The 13,883-nt window shown below is 42.1% G+C and overlaps 4 non-coding genes across 4 annotated transcripts; all 4 read left to right on the top strand.

Moving 5' to 3' along the window:
* Window positions 1–203: 203 nt before the first annotated feature.
* On the top strand, window positions 204–367 carry LOC116360217 (U1 spliceosomal RNA). The gene has a single exon (XR_004206978.1). It is a non-coding gene; the product is annotated as a U1 spliceosomal RNA (small nuclear RNA).
* Window positions 368–5,198: 4,831 nt separating this feature from the next.
* Window positions 5,199–5,362, top strand: LOC116360218 (U1 spliceosomal RNA). The gene has a single exon (XR_004206979.1). It is a non-coding gene; the product is annotated as a U1 spliceosomal RNA (small nuclear RNA).
* A 4,122-nt stretch (window positions 5,363–9,484) lies between these two features.
* LOC116360219 (U1 spliceosomal RNA) lies at window positions 9,485–9,648 on the top strand. The gene has a single exon (XR_004206980.1). It is a non-coding gene; the product is annotated as a U1 spliceosomal RNA (small nuclear RNA).
* A 3,603-nt stretch (window positions 9,649–13,251) lies between these two features.
* LOC116360220 (U1 spliceosomal RNA) lies at window positions 13,252–13,415 on the top strand. Its single transcript, XR_004206981.1, has one exon. It is a non-coding gene; the product is annotated as a U1 spliceosomal RNA (small nuclear RNA).
* Window positions 13,416–13,883: the final 468 nt, after the last annotated feature.

Consider the following 13,883-nt stretch of genomic DNA (forward strand, 5'->3'; position numbering starts at 1 on the left):
GCATGATGGGAGAAAATTCGGACCGTGATATAATATAGTAAAACAAAATGTATTGCTTTTTCTTCGCCTTGTCCGCAACTGTATTCGTAAATGTCATTAAACCTTGTTCAATATGATGTGGTATTATCAGTAGTAGAAGTGGTAACCGTGAGTCAAACACCTTTGTCCTGGAAGGAGTGCTCCTCTACCAACGTGTACAACTCATACTTACCTGGCAAGGGAGACACCGTGATCAAGAAGGCGGTTCACCCAGGGCGAGGCTCAGCCATTGCACTCCGGCTGTGCTGACCCCTGCGAATTTCTCAAATGTGGAAATCTCGATTGCATAATTTCTGGTAGTGGGGGACTGCGTTCGCGCTCTCCCCTGATCTTCATGTTAAAAATAAGAAAGGATTTGCTATCATCTGGATTTCTGATGAGACTTAATGACAATACCATTTTTTCCCATATCAGATGAATGGATATAGAATGTAGGGGTCTATTTAAAATACAAACTAACTAACGTCTCAGAGATACATTTTCTCTTCTGATACCCCAATCTGTTATTGTAGCACCGGTGATTATGTCTTTCATGTCCTGATAATGTCAAGGAAAAGGCCTACTTTTTTGCGTCCTCAGACGTCAAATCTGGATTGAGGTCTTTTTATTTGCTAGATAATTAAGTCATTTATATGACAGTTTGTAATTAACGCATAATAAACTCGGCTAATGTATTTAGTTTTTATTTGACCTTTATTGAACCAGGTAGGCTAGTCGAGAACAAGTTCTCATTTACAACTGAGACCTGGCCAAGATAAAGCAAAGCAGTTCGACACATACAACTACACAGAGTTACACATGGAATAAACAAAACATACAGTCAATAATACAGTAGAACAAAAGAAAACAAAAAGTCTATGTACAGTGAGTGCAAATGAGGTTAAGATAAGGGACATAGGGCAATAAATAGGCCATGGTGGGGAAGTAATTACAATATAACAATTGAAAGACTGGAATGGTAGATGTGCAGAAGATGAATGTGCAAGTAGAGATACTGGGGTGCAAAGGAGCAAGATAAATAAATAAATACTGTATGGTGATCTGTGAGCTGCTCTGACAGCTGGTGATTAAAGCTAGTGAGGGAGATATAGTCTCCAACTTCAGAGATTTTTGCAGTTCCTTCCAGTCATTGGCAGCAGAGAACTGGAAGGAAAGACGACCAAAGGAGGAATTGGCTTTGGGGAGTGACCAGTGAGATATACCTGCTGGAGCGCGTGCTACGAGTGGGTGCTGCTATGGTGACCAGTGAGCTGAGATAAGGCGGGGCTTTACCTAGCAGAGACTTGTTGATAACCTGTAGCCAGTGGGTTTGGTGACGAGTATGAAGCGAGGGCCAACCAACGAGAGCGTACAGGTCGCAATGGTGGGTAGTGTATGGGGCTTTGGCGACAAAACGGATGGCACTGTGATAGACTGCATCCAGTTTGTTGAGTAGAGTGTTGGAGGCTATTTTATAGATGACATCACCGAAGTTGAGGATCGGCAGGATGGTCAGTTTTACGAGGGTATGTTTGGCAGCATGAGTGAAGGATGCTTTGTTGCGATATAGGAAGCTAATTATAGATTTAATTTTGGATTGGAGCTGCTTAATGTGAGTCTGGAAGGAGAGTTTACAGTCTAACCAGACACCTAGGTATTTGTAGTTGTCCACGTATTCTAAGTCAGAGCCGTCCAGAGTAGTGATGCTGAACGGGAGAGCAGATACGGGCAGAGATCAGTTGAAAAGCATGCATTTAGTTTTCCCTGCGTTTAAGAGCAGTTGGAGGCCACGGAAGGAGAGTTGTATGGCATTGAAGCTCGTCTGGAGGTTAGTTAACACAGTGTCCAAAGAGGGGCCAGAAGTATACAGAATGGTGTCGTCTGCGTAGAGGTGTACCAGAGAATCACCAGCAGCAAGATCAACATCATTGATGTATTACAGAGAAGAGTCGGCCCGAGGATTGAACCCTGTGGCACCCCCATAGAAACTGCCAGAGGTCCGGACAACAGGCCCTCCGATTTCACACACTGAACTCTATCATTACAACCCACTGACATTACAACCCACTTTGACATTACAAACCACTTTGACATTACAACCCACTGACATTACAACCCACTTTCACATTACAACCCACTTTCACATTACAACCCACTTTCACATTACAACCCACGTTGACATTACAACCCACTGACATTACAACCCACTGACATTACAACCCACTTTGACATTACAACCCACTGACATTACAACCCACTGACATTACAACCCACTTTCACATTACAACCCACGTTCACATTACAACCCACTGACATTACAACCCACTTTCACATTACAACCCACTTTCACATTACAACCCACTGACATTACAACCCATTTTGACATTACAACCCACTGACATTGCAACCCACTTTGATTATATTTCAACCCACTGACATTACAACCCACTGACATTACAACCCACTTTGATGATAATACAACCCACTGACATTAAAACCCACTGACATTACAACCCACGTTGACATTACAACCCACTGACATACAACCCACTGACATTACAACCCACTGACAATACAACCCACTGACATTACAACCCACTTTGATGATATTACAACCCACTGACATTACAACCCACCTTGATGATATTACAACCCACTGACATTACAACACACTGACATTACAACCCACTGACATTACAACCCACTGACATTACAACCCACTTTGACATTACAACCCACTGACATTACAACCCACTGACATTACAACCCACTTTGACATTACAACCCACTGACATTACAACCCACTGACATTACAACCCACTGACATTACAACCCACTTGATGATATTACAACCCACTGACATTACAACCCACTGACATTACAACCCACTGACATTACAACCCACTGACATTACAACCCACTGACATTACAACCCTCTGACATTACAACCCACTGACATTACAACCCACTTTGACATTACAACCCACTGACATTACAACCCACTGACATTACAACCCACTGACATTACAACCCACTTTGACATTACAACCCACTACCATTACAACCCACTTTGACATTACAACCCACTGACATTACAACCCACTGACATTACAACCCACTGACATTACAACCCACTGACATTACAACCCACTTTGATGATATTACAACCCACTGACATTACAACCCACTGACATTACAACCCACTGACATTACAACCCACTGACATTACAACCCACTGACATTACAACCCTCTGACATTACAACCCACTGACATTACAACCCACTTTGACATTACAACCCACTGACATTACAACCCACTGACATTACAACCCACTGACATTACAACCCACTTTGACATTACAACCCACTACCATTACAACCCACTTTGACATTACAACCCACTGACATTACAACCCACTGACATTACAACCCACTGACATTACAACCCACTGACATTACAACCCACTTTGACATTACAACCCACTGACATTACAACCCACTGACATTACAACTCACTTTGACATTACAACCCACTGACATTACAACCCACTTTGACATTACAACCCACTGAAATTACAACCCACTGACATTACAACCCACTGACATTACAACCCACTGACATTACAACCCACTTTGACATTACAAACCACTTTGACATTACAACCCACTGACATTACAACCCACTTTCACATTACAACCCACTTTCACATTACAACCCACTTTCACATTACAACCCACTTTCACATTACAACCCACTGACATTACAACCCACTGACATTACAACCAACTTTCACATTACAAACCACTTTGACATTACAACCCACTGACATTACAATCCACATTCACATTACAACCCACTTTGACATTACAACCCACTTTGACATTACAACCCACTGACATTACAACCCATTTTGACATTACAACCCACTGAATTACAACCCACTTTGACATTACAACCCACTGACATTACAACCCACTTTGATTATATTTCAACCCACTGACATTACAACCCACTGACATTACAACCCACTTTGATGATAATACAACCCACTGACATTACAACCCACTGACATTACAACCCACGTTGACATTACAACCCACTGACATACAACCCACTGACATTACAACCCACTGACAATACAACCCACTGACATTACAACCCACTTTGATGATATTACAACCCACTGACATTACAACCCACCTTGATGATATTACAACCCACTGACATTACAACACACTGACATTACAACCCACTGACATTACAACCCACTTTGACATTACAACCCACTGACATTACAACCCACTGACATTACAACCCACTTTGATGATATTACAACCCACTTTGACATTACAACCCACTGACATTACAACCCACTGACATTACAACCCACTGACATTACAACCCACTGACATTACAACCCATTTTGATGACATTACAACCCACTTTGACATTACAACCCACTGACATTACAACCCACTGACATTACAACCCACTGACATTACAACCCACTGACATTACAACCCACTGACATTACAACCCACTTTGACATTACAACCCACTTTGAGAATGTTTAGACATGTTAAAATGATTTGGGTTTTTTCCCCCGATCACGAGAATCATCCTACCTGACTATCAACTGTACATTTACAGATTCAATTACAAATACGAGTATGGCCATGTCAGCACACCCCGAGTAGCTACTACTGTGTCTTGTTGATGAACTAGTAAGCTACTGTTTCTCCTCCGTATCTGTGGGTCGTATGCCACCCTGTGGTCGATGGTGGAATCATATTTTACTGAGAGCAGAAAACAAGCGTGATGAAACTATTCCTACAACGTCTGGAACGCTACAAAACACCAGAAATAAGTGGTGTCTTTCGGTTGGCTGTGTGCACGAATGTGATTTCTGCATTTTGGTACATTGCCTACTTGTGTGTAACCAGACGGACATTTAGACAAAAAAATTCTACCGTGTTGCATGATGGGAGAAAATTCGGACCGTAATATAATATAGTAAAACAAAATGTATTGCTTTTTCTTCGCCTTGTCCGCAACTGTATTCGTAAATGTCATTAAACCTTGTTCAATATGATGTGGTATTATCAGTAGTAGAAGTGGTAACCGTGAGTCAAACACCTTTGTCCTGGAAGGAGTGCTCCTCTACCAACGTGTACAACTCATACTTACCTGGCAAGGGAGACACCGTGATCAAGAAGGCGGTTCACCCAGGGCGAGGCTCAGCCATTGCACTCCGGCTGTGCTGACCCCTGCGAATTTCTCAAATGTGGAAATCTCGATTGCATAATTTCTGGTAGTGGGGGACTGCGTTCGCGCTCTCCCCTGATCTTCATGTTAAAAATAAGAAAGGATTTGCTATCATCTGGATTTCTGATGAGACTTAATGACAATACCATTTTTGCCCATATCAGATGAATGGATATAGAATGTAGGGGTCTATTTAAAATACAAACTAACTAACGTCTCAGAGATACATTTTCTCTTCTGATAACCCCAATCTGTTATTGTAGCACCGGTGATTATGTCTTTCATGTCCTGATAATGTCAAGGAAAAGGCCTACTTTTTTGCGTCCTCAGACGTCAAATCTGGATTGAGGTCTTTTTATTTGCTAGATAATTAAGTCATTTATATGACAGTTTGTAATTTAAACGCATAATAAACTCGGCAAATGTATTTAGTTTTTATTTGACCTTTATTGAACCAGGTAGGCTAGTCGAGAACAAGTTCTCATTTACAACTGAGACCTGGCCAAGATAAAGCAAAGCAGTTCGACACATACAACAACACAGAGTTACACATGGAATAAACAAAACATACAGTCAATAATACAGTAGAACAAAAGAAAACAAAAAGTCTATGTACAGTGAGTGCAAATGAGGTTAAGATAAGGGACATAGGGCAATAAATAGGCCATGGTGGGGAAGTAATTACAATATAACAATTGAAAGACTGGAATGGTAGATGTGCAGAAGATGAATGTGCAAGTAGAGATACTGGGGTGCAAAGGAGCAAGATAAATAAATAAATACTGTATGGTGATCTGTGAGCTGCTCTGACAGCTGGTGCTTAAAGCTAGTGAGGGAGATAATAGTCTCCAACTTCAGAGATTTTTGCAGTTCCTTCCAGTCATTGGCAGCAGAGAACTGGAAGGAAAGACGACCAAAGGAGGAATTGGCTTTGGGGAGTGACCAGTGAGATATACCTGCTGGAGCGCGTGCTACGAGTGGGTGCTGCTATGGTGACCAGTGAGCTGAGATAAGGCGGGGCTTTACCTAGCAGAGACTTGTTGATAACCTGTAGCCAGTGGGTTTGGTGACGAGTATGAAGCGAGGGCCAACCAACGAGAGCGTACAGGTCGCAATGGTGGGTAGTGTATGGGGCTTTGGCGACAAAACGGATGGCACTGTGATAGACTGCATCCAGTTTGTTGAGTAGAGTGTTGGAGGCTATTTTATAGATGACATCACCGAAGTTGAGGATCGGCAGGATGGTCAGTTTTACGAGGGTATGTTTGGCAGCATGAGTGAAGGATGCTTTGTTGCGATATAGGAAGCTAATTATAGATTTAATTTTGGATTGGAGCTGCTTAATGTGAGTCTGGAAGGAGAGTTTACAGTCTAACCAGACACCTAGGTATTTGTAGTTGTCCACGTATTCTAAGTCAGAGCCGTCCAGAGTAGTGATGCTGAACGGGAGAGCAGATACGGGCAGAGATCAGTTGAAAAGCATGCATTTAGTTTTCCCTGCGTTTAAGAGCAGTTGGAGGCCACGGAAGGAGAGTTGTATGGCATTGAAGCTCGTCTGGAGGTTAGTTAACACAGTGTCCAAAGAGGGGCCAGAAGTATACAGAATGGTGTCGTCTGCGTAGAGGTGTACCAGAGAATCACCAGCAGCAAGATCAACATCATTGATGTATTACAGAGAAGAGTCGGCCCGAGGATTGAACCCTGTGGCACCCCCATAGAAACTGCCAGAGGTCCGGACAACAGGCCCTCCGATTTCACACACTGAACTCTATCATTACAACCCACTGACATTACAACCCACTTTGACATTACAAACCACTTTGACATTACAACCCACTGACATTACAACCCACTTTCACATTACAACCCACTTTCACATTACAACCCACTTTCACATTACAACCCACGTTGACATTACAACCCACTGACATTACAACCCACTGACATTACAACCCACTTTGACATTACAACCCACTGACATTACAACCCACTGACATTACAACCCACTTTCACATTACAACCCACGTTCACATTACAACCCACTGACATTACAACCCACTTTCACATTACAACCCACTTTCACATTACAACCCACTGACATTACAACCCATTTTGACATTACAACCCACTGACATTGCAACCCACTTTGATTATATTTCAACCCACTGACATTACAACCCACTGACATTACAACCCACTTTGATGATAATACAACCCACTGACATTAAAACCCACTGACATTACAACCCACGTTGACATTACAACCCACTGACATACAACCCACTGACATTACAACCCACTGACAATACAACCCACTGACATTACAACCCACTTTGATGATATTACAACCCACTGACATTACAACCCACCTTGATGATATTACAACCCACTGACATTACAACACACTGACATTACAACCCACTGACATTACAACCCACTGACATTACAACCCACTGACATTACAACCCACTGACATTACAACCCACTTTGACATTACAACCCACTGACATTACAACCCACTGACATTACAACTCACTTTGACATTACAACCCACTGACATTACAACCCACTTTGACATTACAACCCACTGAAATTACAACCCACTGACATTACAACCCACTGACATTACAACCCACTGACATTACAACCCACTTTGACATTACAAACCACTTTGACATTACAACCCACTGACATTACAACCCACTTTCACATTACAACCCACTTTCACATTACAACCCACTTTCACATTACAACCCACTTTCACATTACAACCCACTGACATTACAACCCACTGACATTACAACCAACTTTCACATTACAAACCACTTTGACATTACAACCCACTGACATTACAATCCACATTCACATTACAACCCACTTTGACATTACAACCCACTTTGACATTACAACCCACTGACATTACAACCCATTTTGACATTACAACCCACTGAATTACAACCCACTTTGACATTACAACCCACTGACATTACAACCCACTTTGATTATATTTCAACCCACTGACATTACAACCCACTGACATTACAACCCACTTTGATGATAATACAACCCACTGACATTACAACCCACTGACATTACAACCCACGTTGACATTACAACCCACTGACATACAACCCACTGACATTACAACCCACTGACAATACAACCCACTGACATTACAACCCACTTTGATGATATTACAACCCACTGACATTACAACCCACCTTGATGATATTACAACCCACTGACATTACAACACACTGACATTACAACCCACTGACATTACAACCCACTTTGACATTACAACCCACTGACATTACAACCCACTGACATTACAACCCACTTTGATGATATTACAACCCACTTTGACATTACAACCCACTGACATTACAACCCACTGACATTACAACCCACTGACATTACAACCCACTGACATTACAACCCATTTTGATGACATTACAACCCACTTTGACATTACAACCCACTGACATTACAACCCACTGACATTACAACCCACTGACATTACAACCCACTGACATTACAACCCACTGACATTACAACCCACTTTGACATTACAACCCACTTTGAGAATGTTTAGACATGTTAAAATGATTTGGGTTTTTTCCCCCGATCACGAGAATCATCCTACCTGACTATCAACTGTACATTTACAGATTCAATTACAAATACGAGTATGGCCATGTCAGCACACCCCGAGTAGCTACTACTGTGTCTTGTTGATGAACTAGTAAGCTACTGTTTCTCCTCCGTATCTGTGGGTCGTATGCCACCCTGTGGTCGATGGTGGAATCATATTTTACTGAGAGCAGAAAACAAGCGTGATGAAACTATTCCTACAACGTCTGGAACGCTACAAAACACCAGAAATAAGTGGTGTCTTTCGGTTGGCTGTGTGCACGAATGTGATTTCTGCATTTTGGTACATTGCCTACTTGTGTGTAACCAGACGGACATTTAGACAAAAAAATTCTACCGTGTTGCATGATGGGAGAAAATTCGGACCGTAATATAATATAGTAAAACAAAATGTATTGCTTTTTCTTCGCCTTGTCCGCAACTGTATTCGTAAATGTCATTAAACCTTGTTCAATATGATGTGGTATTATCAGTAGTAGAAGTGGTAACCGTGAGTCAAACACCTTTGTCCTGGAAGGAGTGCTCCTCTACCAACGTGTACAACTCATACTTACCTGGCAAGGGAGACACCGTGATCAAGAAGGCGGTTCACCCAGGGCGAGGCTCAGCCATTGCACTCCGGCTGTGCTGACCCCTGCGAATTTCTCAAATGTGGAAATCTCGATTGCATAATTTCTGGTAGTGGGGGACTGCGTTCGCGCTCTCCCCTGATCTTCATGTTAAAAATAAGAAAGGATTTGCTATCATCTGGATTTCTGATGAGACTTAATGACAATACCATTTTTGCCCATATCAGATGAATGGATATAGAATGTAGGGGTCTATTTAAAATACAAACTAACTAACGTCTCAGAGATACATTTTCTCTTCTGATAACCCCAATCTGTTATTGTAGCACCGGTGATTATGTCTTTCATGTCCTGATAATGTCAAGGAAAAGGCCTACTTTTTTGCGTCCTCAGACGTCAAATCTGGATTGAGGTCTTTTTATTTGCTAGATAATTAAGTCATTTATATGACAGTTTGTAATTTAAACGCATAATAAACTCGGCAAATGTATTTAGTTTTTATTTGACCTTTATTGAACCAGGTAGGCTAGTCGAGAACAAGTTCTCATTTACAACTGAGACCTGGCCAAGATAAAGCAAAGCAGTTCGACACATACAACAACACAGAGTTACACATGGAATAAACAAAACATACAGTCAATAATACAGTAGAACAAAAGAAAACAAAAAGTCTATGTACAGTGAGTGCAAATGAGGTTAAGATAAGGGACATAGGGCAATAAATAGGCCATGGTGGGGAAGTAATTACAATATAACAATTGAAAGACTGGAATGGTAGATGTGCAGAAGATGAATGTGCAAGTAGAGATACTGGGGTGCAAAGGAGCAAGATAAATAAATAAATACTGTATGGTGATCTGTGAGCTGCTCTGACAGCTGGTGCTTAAAGCTAGTGAGGGAGATAATAGTCTCCAACTTCAGAGATTTTTGCAGTTCCTTCCAGTCATTGGCAGCAGAGAACTGGAAGGAAAGACGACCAAAGGAGGAATTGGCTTTGGGGAGTGACCAGTGAGATATACCTGCTGGAGCGCGTGCTACGAGTGGGTGCTGCTATGGTGACCAGCGAGCTGAGATAAGGCGGGGCTTTACCTAGAAGAGACTTGTTGATAACCTGTAGCCAGTGGGTTTGGTGACGAGTATGAAGCGAGGGCCAACCAACGAGAGCGTACAGGTCGCAATGGTGGGTAGTGTATGGGGCTTTGGCGACAAAACGGATGGCACTGTGATGGACTGCATCCAGTTTGTTGAGTAGAGTGTTGGAGGCTATTTTATAGATGACATCACCGAAGTTGAGGATCGGCAGGATGGTCAGTTTTACGAGGGTATGTTTGGCAGCATGAGTGAAGGATGCTTTGTTGCGATATAGGAAGCTAATTATAGATTTAATTTTGGATTGGAGCTGATTAATGTGAGTCTGGAAGGAGAGTTTACAGTCTAACCAGACACCTAGGTATTTGTAGTTGTCCACGTATTCTAAGTCAGAGCCGTCCAGAGTAGTGATGCTGAACGGGAGAGCAGATACGGGCAGAGATCAGTTGAAAAGCATGCATTTAGTTTTCCCTGCGTTTAAGAGCAGTTGGAGGCCACGGAAGGAGAGTTGTATGGCATTGAAGCTCGTCTGGAGGTTAGTTAACACAGTGTCCAAAGAGGGGCCAGAAGTATACAGAATGGTGTCGTCTGCGTAGAGGTGTACCAGAGAATCACCAGCAGCAAGATCAACATCATTGATGTATTACAGAGAAGAGTCGGCCCGAGGCTTGAACCCTGTGGCACCCCCATAGAAACTGCCAGAGGTCCGGACAACAGGCCCTCCGATTTGACACACTGAACTCTATCATTACAACCCACTGACATTACAACCCACTTTGACATTACAACCCACTGAAATTACAACCCACTGACATTACAACCTACTTTGACATTACAACCCACTGAAATTACAACCCACTTTGACATTACAACCCACTGACATTACAACCCACTGACATTACAACCCACTTTGGCATTACAACCCACTGACATTACAACCCACTTTGACATTACAACCCACTGACATTACAACCCACTTTGACATTTCAACCCACTTTGACATTACAACCACTTTGACATTACAACCCACTTTGAAATTACAACCCACTTTGAAATTACAACCCACTGACATTACAAACACTGACATTACAACCCACTTTGACATTACAACCCACTGAAAATACAACCCACTGACATTACAACCCACTTTGACATTACAACCCACTTTGACATACAACCCACGTTGACATTACAACCCACTTTGACATTACAACCCACTGACATTACAAACACTGACATTACAACCCACTTTGACATTACAACCCACTGAAAATACAACCCACTGACATTACAACCCACTTTGACATTACAACCCACTTTGACATACAACCCACTTTGGCATTACAACCCACTTTGGCATTACAACCCACTGACATTACAACCCACTGACATTACAACCCACTTTGGCATTACAACCCACTGACATTACAACCCACTTTGGCATTACAACCCACTTTGGCATTACAACCCACTGACATTACAACCCACTTTGACATTACAACCCACTGACATTACAACCCACTGACATTTCAACCCACTAATGATATTAAAACCCACTGACAATACAACCCACTGACATTACAACCCACTTTGACATTACAACCACTTTGACATTACAACCCACTTTGAAATTACAACCCACTGACATTACAAACCACTGACATTACAACCCACTTTGACATTACAACCCACTTTGACATTACAACCCACTGAAAATACAACCCACTGACATTACAACCCACTTTGACATACAACCCACGTTGACATTACAACCCACTTTGACATTACAACCCACTTTGATATTACAACCCACTGACATTACAACCCACTGACATTACAACCCACTTTGATGATATTACAACCCACTGACATTACAACCCACTGACATTACAACCCACTTTGGCATTACAACCACTTTGACATTACAACCCACTGACATTACAACCCACTTTGGCATTACAACCCACTGACATTACAACCCACTGACATTACAACCCACTTTGGCATTACAACCCACTTTGAGAATGTTTAGACATGTTAAAATGATTTGGGTTTTTTCCCCCGATCACGAGAATCATCCTACCTGACTATCAACTGTACATTTACAGATTCAATTACAAATACGAGTATGGCCATGTCAGCACACCCCGAGTAGCTACTACTGTGTCTTCTTGATGATGAAGTAGTAGGCTACTGTTTCTCCTCCGTATCTGTGGGTCGTATGCCACCCTGTGGTCGATGGTGGAATCATATTTTACTGAGACCAGAAAACAAGCGTGATGAAACTATTCCTACAACGTCTGGAACGCTACAAAACACCAGAAATAAGTGGTGTCTTTCGGTTGGCTGTGTGCACGAATGTGATTTCTGCATTTTGGTACATTGCCTACTTGTGTGTAACCAGACGGACATTTAGACAAAAAATGCAATAAATATAGAATTTCTACCGTGTTGCATGATGGGAGAAAATTCGGACCGTGATATAATATAGTAAAACAAAATGTATTGCTTTTTCTTCGCCTTGTCCGCAACTGTATTCGTAAATGTCATTAAACCTTGTTCAATATGATGTGGTATATCAGTAGTAGAAGTGGTAACCGTGAGTCAAACACCTTTGTCCTGGAAGGAGTACTCCTCTACCAACGTGTACAACTCATACTTACCTGGCAAGGGAGACACCGTGATCAAGAAGGCGGTTCACCCAGGGCGAGGCTCAGCCATTGCACTCCGGCTGTGCTGACCCCTGCGAATTTCTCAAATGTGGAAATCTCGATTGCATAATTTCTGGTAGTGGGGGACTGCGTTCGCGCTCTCCCCTGATCTTGATGTAAAAAGTAATCTCACTTTAAAATTTCGTCCATGGTCCGAGTGTTGACTCTTGAATTATGTTGAGTTTCCTTTATCAGGAGATTTATCTACGTTTAGCTGTTCTTCCACTTCGAATGAATGCTTTTAAATTGTAGAACCTATTTAAAAAACCATTTTGTTTAGTCCTGGTGGTGTGTAATCCCAGTCCTAGTGGTGTATAGTCCTCATGGTGTGCAATCCCAGTCCTAGTGGTGTGAAATCCCAGTCCTAATGGTGTGTAATCTCAGTCCTAGTGGTGTGTAATCTCAGTCCTAGTGGTGTGTAATCCCAGTCCGAGTGGTGTGTAATCTCAGTCCTAGTGGTGTGTAATCTCAGTCCTAGTGTTGTGTAATCTCAGTCCTAGTGGTGTGTAATCCCAGTCCTAGTTGTGTGTAATCCCAGTCCTAGTGGTCTGTAGTCCTAGTGGTGTTTAATCTCAG

This window comes from Oncorhynchus kisutch, unplaced genomic scaffold (genome assembly GCF_002021735.2).
Source record: "Oncorhynchus kisutch isolate 150728-3 unplaced genomic scaffold, Okis_V2 Okis07a-Okis12b_hom, whole genome shotgun sequence".
NCBI classification, from domain to species: domain Eukaryota; kingdom Metazoa; phylum Chordata; class Actinopteri; order Salmoniformes; family Salmonidae; genus Oncorhynchus; species Oncorhynchus kisutch.